Source organism: Tupaia chinensis, unplaced genomic scaffold, assembly GCF_000334495.1.
Source record: "Tupaia chinensis unplaced genomic scaffold, TupChi_1.0 Scaffold143758_1, whole genome shotgun sequence".
Taxonomy (NCBI): Eukaryota; Metazoa; Chordata; class Mammalia; order Scandentia; family Tupaiidae; genus Tupaia; species Tupaia belangeri.
Genome location: NW_006203607.1, coordinates 1,316,417 through 1,322,660, shown reverse-complemented (window position 1 = coordinate 1,322,660; position 6,244 = coordinate 1,316,417). Strand labels below are relative to the sequence as shown.

Genomic DNA, 6,244 nt, shown 5'->3' with positions numbered 1-6,244 from the left:
AAAGAGTTGCTGTTGTTATTTAACTCATTAAACAAAACGTATCTAAGCCCAGTAGTAGTGTGTGGTATCAAGAACACAAAAACAAGTCCCAGCTCATCCTGTCAAAGAACTCATAAATTAGTAGGAGAGATAGATACCCAAGTACATACACACGACGCAACTTTTGCTCTAAGAGAGATTTGGTATATTGTACAATGTGCTCTGGGAAACTAGGAGGAGGTAACTAACTTTGCTGGGGAAGTTGAGGAAAGCCTCAGAGAAGACATGAGGTTCAGCTAGGATTCTCAGAATTCAGACAAATAGGCTCTTTACGAAGAGACTACAGTACAAAGGTACCAGGCATGACAATGGACAGTGTCTGGACAGCAGCTAGCCATTTCTTACAGATGGGAAGGGGAAGGGTAAGTGGGGAGATGAACGACGAACTAAGATGAGGCTAGAAAAGGAAGCAGGAGGCAACCAATAAAGAACCTTTTTTGTCAATGGTATTTTATATATTGAGGACTCTGGGGTCATCCTAAAGACAGTCAATATCAAGATCTGGTTTATTAAAGGTATTTTATATCCATAAAGGGTTTTAATGCTTTCTCACAGACGCTTACACGCTCACATACTTACATGAGTTCTAATTCTGATACTGATTATGAACTTTTGACTCAATGAGAGGGGTAATTTTTAAAGGCAAATGATCTGGGACTAAGTCTTATAGGTAACAATAACATGACTTTTAGTAAGTCTCTTAACTCATCATTGCTCCCATAAAACAGGATTAACAACAATACCTAGTTCTTATATGAGATAATCATGTGAAGAATATTTTGCAAACTATATATAGAACTGCATTAGTGACACACAGAATTTGTTAAACTGCAGAATAAACTAGTGAGAAAAGGGGAGATTTTAAAAATTACTATTCACTCTAATTTTTCCTGTGACACATACATTCATGAATAGTCAATTGAGAATAACTCTCTCTTTTTACTATGTTTAAGTACAGGTTCTGACCTTTTCAAGGATCTGATTTTTGCATGGTACTGTCAGCCATACCAAATAGGAAATCATTCTTCCTTAGCATGATGGAGACATCTAGAAGCAAAAGACAGAAAAAAAAAAAAAGTGAACTACTATAGATCAAAGGAGACATGCAGTGAAATTAGGTTTTTATCAGAAAAAGCCAGCAGGCTGTACACCCAGACAGGGTTTCCCGAGGGCAGCGATTTGGTTAGGTTTCTCATTTCCAGGATCTTTTCTTCGGCTTTATGGGTTCAGAGGTCTGATTCTGTTAACAATGAAATAGACTCTTGAGGAAAAATCTGTAAGTCATTAAATAATGATGAATAAATGAGAACACTAATTTATACTGTAAGAAGTATTACTACCATATGACCTTAAATATTTACTGGTGCATGACCAGGGCCATTTGACTCTAAAGGTAGGTACATCTATACAGAAACCCAAATGAGAACCAGAAGATTATGGCAGTGTGGCACCAGGGTAAGTTGGATTATTTGTCTAACTCAGAAGTTGGCATTTTCTATAAAAGACCAGACAGTAAATATTTTCAGCTTAGTGGGATATGGGGTCCCTGTTGCAATTCAGCTTTTCTGTTGTAATGTGAAAATAGCTGTAGACAATACGGTAGTAAATGGGAGTGACTGGGTTCCAATAAAAGTTTAATTTCAAAAATAGACAATGGCCCTTATGATATTGATGCAAAAATTCTCATCATAATACTAGTAAACCAATTTCGGCAGCACGGTAAAAGTATTATTGTACACAATTACCATATGAGATTTATTCCTAGAATGCAAGGATGGTTCATATAATAATCAATATAATGTACAACATAAAGATTGAGTCATCAGAAAAGTCATACTGTACTTTTCTATGTTTTTCTATGCAAAAAGGTGTCATGACTTTTCCAACAACCTAGCAGAATGATGTTATCAAAAAGAGCCACCATAGAGGCTGGCAGGTGGTGTGGTAGCTGAGATGCTGGACTCCCACGTGGCCAACTGCAGTTTGAGTCCTGGACATGGCAGCTTCTTTTCTTACTTTCCCCCTCTCTCTGTTTTTCTCTGGTCAAATTAAATTGACGATAATAATAATGATAGATAAAATTAAATAAATAATTTTAAAAAGATCCATACGACAATCTCAGTTGATGGAAAGAAGGATTTGATGATATTTAACATACTTTAATAATAAAAACATTGGTTTTCCCTTTGCTGCTGTGGCCACAGCCATGAGTATACTTAGGCTTCAGAAGAGGCTTGCCTCTAGTGTCCTCCGCTGTGGCAAAAGGTATGGTTGGATACCAATGAGACTGATGAAATTGCCAATGCCAACTTCTGTCAGCAGATCCAGAGGCTGATCAAAGATGGGCTGATCATCCACAAGCCTTCCTAGGCTCAATGCTGGAACGTCTGTGAGTACACCTTGGCCCGCAGGAAGGGCAGGCATACGAGCACAGGCAAGTGGAAGGGTACAGCCAGTGCTAGAATGCCAAGGATGAGGAGAATGAGGATTTTGTACCAGCTGCTCAGAAGATACCGTGAGTCTAAGAAGATTGATCACCACGGGAACCAGCAGTTAGCATAATGGCTATGTCGCTGGACTCCCATGTAGTCGACTGCGGTTCGCGTCCCAGACCTGGTAGCTTAAAACTCATGCCGGGTGCATGTGTGTGCATGCCCAAGATCCCGAGAGGAGAATGGAGGAGAAGGGAATGCGCTGTGACCATCCCCTCTGGGGAGTGATTTCTCACTTTCTGTCTCTATGTCTCTCTCTGTCTGTCTGGCGAGCGCACGTGCCCTATAGCAAAAAAACTCTCAAAAAAAAAAATAACAAAAGAAGATTGATCACCACATGTATCACAGTCAGTGCCTGAAGGTTCAAGAACAAGCGGATTCTCAGGGAGCACGTCCACAAGCTGCAGGCAGACAAGGCCTGCAAGAGGCTCCTGGCAGACCAGGCTGAGGACCACTGGTCTAAGACCAAGAAAGCACCCAAGTGCTGTGAGGAGCGCCTCCAGGCCAAGAAGGAAGAGATCATCAAGACTCTACGTCGCCTGCTGGCCCCTCTATTTGGACCTTTTAGTTTTAGAAGAATTGATGTTAATTCTTTAAAATACTTGCAGAATTCAGAATTGATGACACCAGTACCTGGACTTTTCTTTCTTGAGACTATTTATTACTAGTTCAATCTCATTGCTTGTTAATGGTATACTCAGGCTTTCTATTTCTTCTTGGTGTATTGGTTGTTTCCAGATATTTGGCCATTTCATCTAGTTTTTTTTTTTTTAAAGCCATTTTTGTTATAGGGTGCAGGTGCTTCCCAGAGAGACAGAGAGAGAGAGAGAGAGTGAAAAATCACCCCCTGGGGGATGGCCATGCCACAATACCTTCTCCTTCATTCTCCTCTTCAGATTTTGGGCATACACACACATGTGCCTAGCTTGAGTTTTAAGCCACTGGGTCCAGAACTCAAATGGTGGTTGACTATGTGATAGTCCAGTGACATAACCATTACGCCATCAGCTGGTCCCTCATCTACGCTTTTTTTGTTGGTGGTATATAGTTGCTCATAGTATTCCCTTTTGTATTTCTGTGATATCTGTTGTAATAGTGCCTATTTGTGTACTGATTTTATTTACATGGCTTCCTTCTGTTTTTCTTAGTCTAGCTTATGGTTGGTTGATTTTATTTATCTTCTCAGAAAAACAGCCTTTGGTTTGGTTGATTTTTTTTTGTATTGTTCTTATTTATTTCAGCTCTAATCTTCATTATTTTTTCTTCTATCACTTTTTTTTTTTCACTTTGTTTTTACTATTCTAGTTCCTTGAGATGTGCTGTTAGGTTACTTATTTGTTATCTTTCTTTTTTTTTCTCATGAGAACTAGTTGCTATAAATTTCTGTTCTGGAGCAGTTCCAAATCTGAAGGGCTTGCCCATACTGTTTATTGATTGCAAAAAATGCAACTGGAGGTTTAACATGAGAAGGCATATTTACTACTTATGTAAGCAGGACAGGATGCTTTTCTGATGGCTGAGTGGAGAATGGTCAATGCCATCATTGAGCACAAGCTTAGAGTATATACAGAACAAAGCATTCATAAATCAAAGATCATTGCAGATTCCCTGTCTCTAAGACAAGAGTCTGGTTTATACATACATTGTTTCAAGAACCAATAAAGGTTAGCTAATCAATGAAAGGAATCAGCAAAATAACAGTTAGGGTTTAGTGCCCCTAATCTTGTGATATTAGTGTGGGATGGGTGCACATACTTCTGAAATGGTGTCAGCTGTGGGCCAATTACATGAGGTAAAGGCAATGGCCATTAGACATTAAGATTCTATTTTTTTTTTTTTGAGAGATTTTTGCTATAGGGTGCATGTGCTCGCCCGAAAGAGAGCGAGAGACAGAAGGCAAGAAAGCACCGCCCCAGGGGGATAGCCACACCGCAATCCCTTCTCCTCCATTCTCCTCTCAGCATCTTGGGCATGCATGCACATGCACCTGGCATGAGTTTAAGCCACCCGGTCTGGGACTCAAACCATAGTCGACTACAGGGGAGTCCAATGACATAGCCATTATGCCACCTGCTGGTCCCAATACATTAAGATTCTTGCCTGCAGACTGAAGTTAGGTCTCAAGAAAGACAGGACAGTGAAGAAGGGGGAAGATAACACTTGTGTGGTGCCTGCTCATAACTTCCCTCTTAGGGCTGTTTTTGCTGTGCCCCAAAGATTATGGAGAGTTGTGTTTCATTAACACTTGTTTCAAGAAATTTTAAATTTTTGGCCTTAATTTCTTCAGTAGTATTAATGTCATTCAGGAGTAAATTGTTTACTTTCCATGTATTTGTGTATTTTCAAAGACTTGTTGGTTTCAAGTTTAATTCCACTCTGGCTAGAAAGATACTAGGTATACTTTCTATAGTTTTATTAAATTTGTAAAGGTTTGTTTTGTGCCCTATTATGTAGTCAATCTTTGAAAATGTTTAGAGACTGAGGAAAAATGTGTATTTTCCAGTTGTTGGGTGAAATGTTCTATGAATGTCAGTTCCATTTAGTTTATGGTATCATTTGGCTACTGTGTCACTTTATTATTTTCATGATTATTTTTGTCTGGATGACCTGTCCAGGAGTGAGAGTAGAATGCTAAAATACCCAATAATTGCAGTCTATCTCTCATTTCAGAACTAGCAGTATTTGTTTTGTTTTATATATTTGGGTGCTCTGGTGTTGGGTGCATAAATATTTGTAATTGCTATACTTCTTGGTGAATTAATATTTAATACTATATAGTGAATTTCTGTATGTCTTTTTAAATTTTTTTTTTTTTTGGAGAGGTTTTCGCTATAGGGCGCGTGTGCTCGCCAGATAGACAGAGAGAGACAGAGAGACAGAAAGCGAGAAATCACCCCCCAGGGGGGATGGTCACGCTGCAATCCCTTCTCCTCCATTCTCCTCCCGGGATCTTGGGCATGCAGGCACATGCGTGAGTTTTAAGCCACCGGGGCCGGGACGCGAACCACAGTCGACTATGTGGGAGTCCAGAGACATAGCCATTACGCCAACTGCTGGTTCCCTGTCTTTTTAAAATTTTAATCTTGAATTCTAGCTAGTCTCATATTACTGTCATGACGCTTGCTTTTTTTGGTTTCTGTTTGCAATAAATGACTTTCCTAGACTTTCACTTTCCACTTACGTATGTTTTTATCAATGATGTTTCTTGTATGCAGCATATAGATGGCTCCTATTTTTAATCCATTCAGCCAGTCTGTGTCTTTTAATTGGAGAACTTAATCCATTAATACTCAATGCTATTATCAATATGTGTGGACTTAGCTATACCATTCTGTTAGTTATCTTCTTAGTTTTTTGTGTTGTTTTGTTTTCTTATTTCTATTTATCTCCTTCTCATTTTCCTGATGTAGTATTCCCTTAGCTATTTCTTTTTTCTTTTTCTTTTCGCGGGGGAGAGGTTTTTTCTATAGGGCACATGCGCTCGCCAGACAGACAGACAGACAGAGAGATAGAAAGCGAGAAATCACCCCCCAGGGGAGATGGCCACACCGCAATCCGTTTTTCTCCATTCTCCTCTCGGGATCTTGGGCATGCACACACACGTGCCCGTCGTGAGTTTTAAGCCACTGGGTCCAGGACGCAAACCAGCAGTCGATTACGCTAACTGCTGGTCCCAACCCTTAACTGTTTCTTGAAGAGTTGGTCTAGTGTTG

At 39.8% G+C, this 6,244-nt stretch overlaps 1 protein-coding gene and 1 pseudogene across 1 annotated transcript in view; one reads left to right on the top strand and one right to left on the bottom strand.

Moving 5' to 3' along the window:
• Positions 1-1,088, bottom strand: part of SCMH1 (Scm polycomb group protein homolog 1) — a 131,022-nt gene extending 129,934 nt beyond the window's left edge. Inside the window, exon 1 of the mRNA XM_006164917.2 lies at positions 1,006-1,088. The gene's annotated coding sequence lies outside the window, so the exon portion shown is untranslated. The remainder of the gene's footprint in view (positions 1-1,005) is intronic.
• A 1,157-nt stretch (positions 1,089-2,245) lies between these two features.
• On the top strand, positions 2,246-3,290 carry LOC102494754 (60S ribosomal protein L19 pseudogene; annotated as a pseudogene).
• Positions 3,291-6,244: the final 2,954 nt, after the last annotated feature.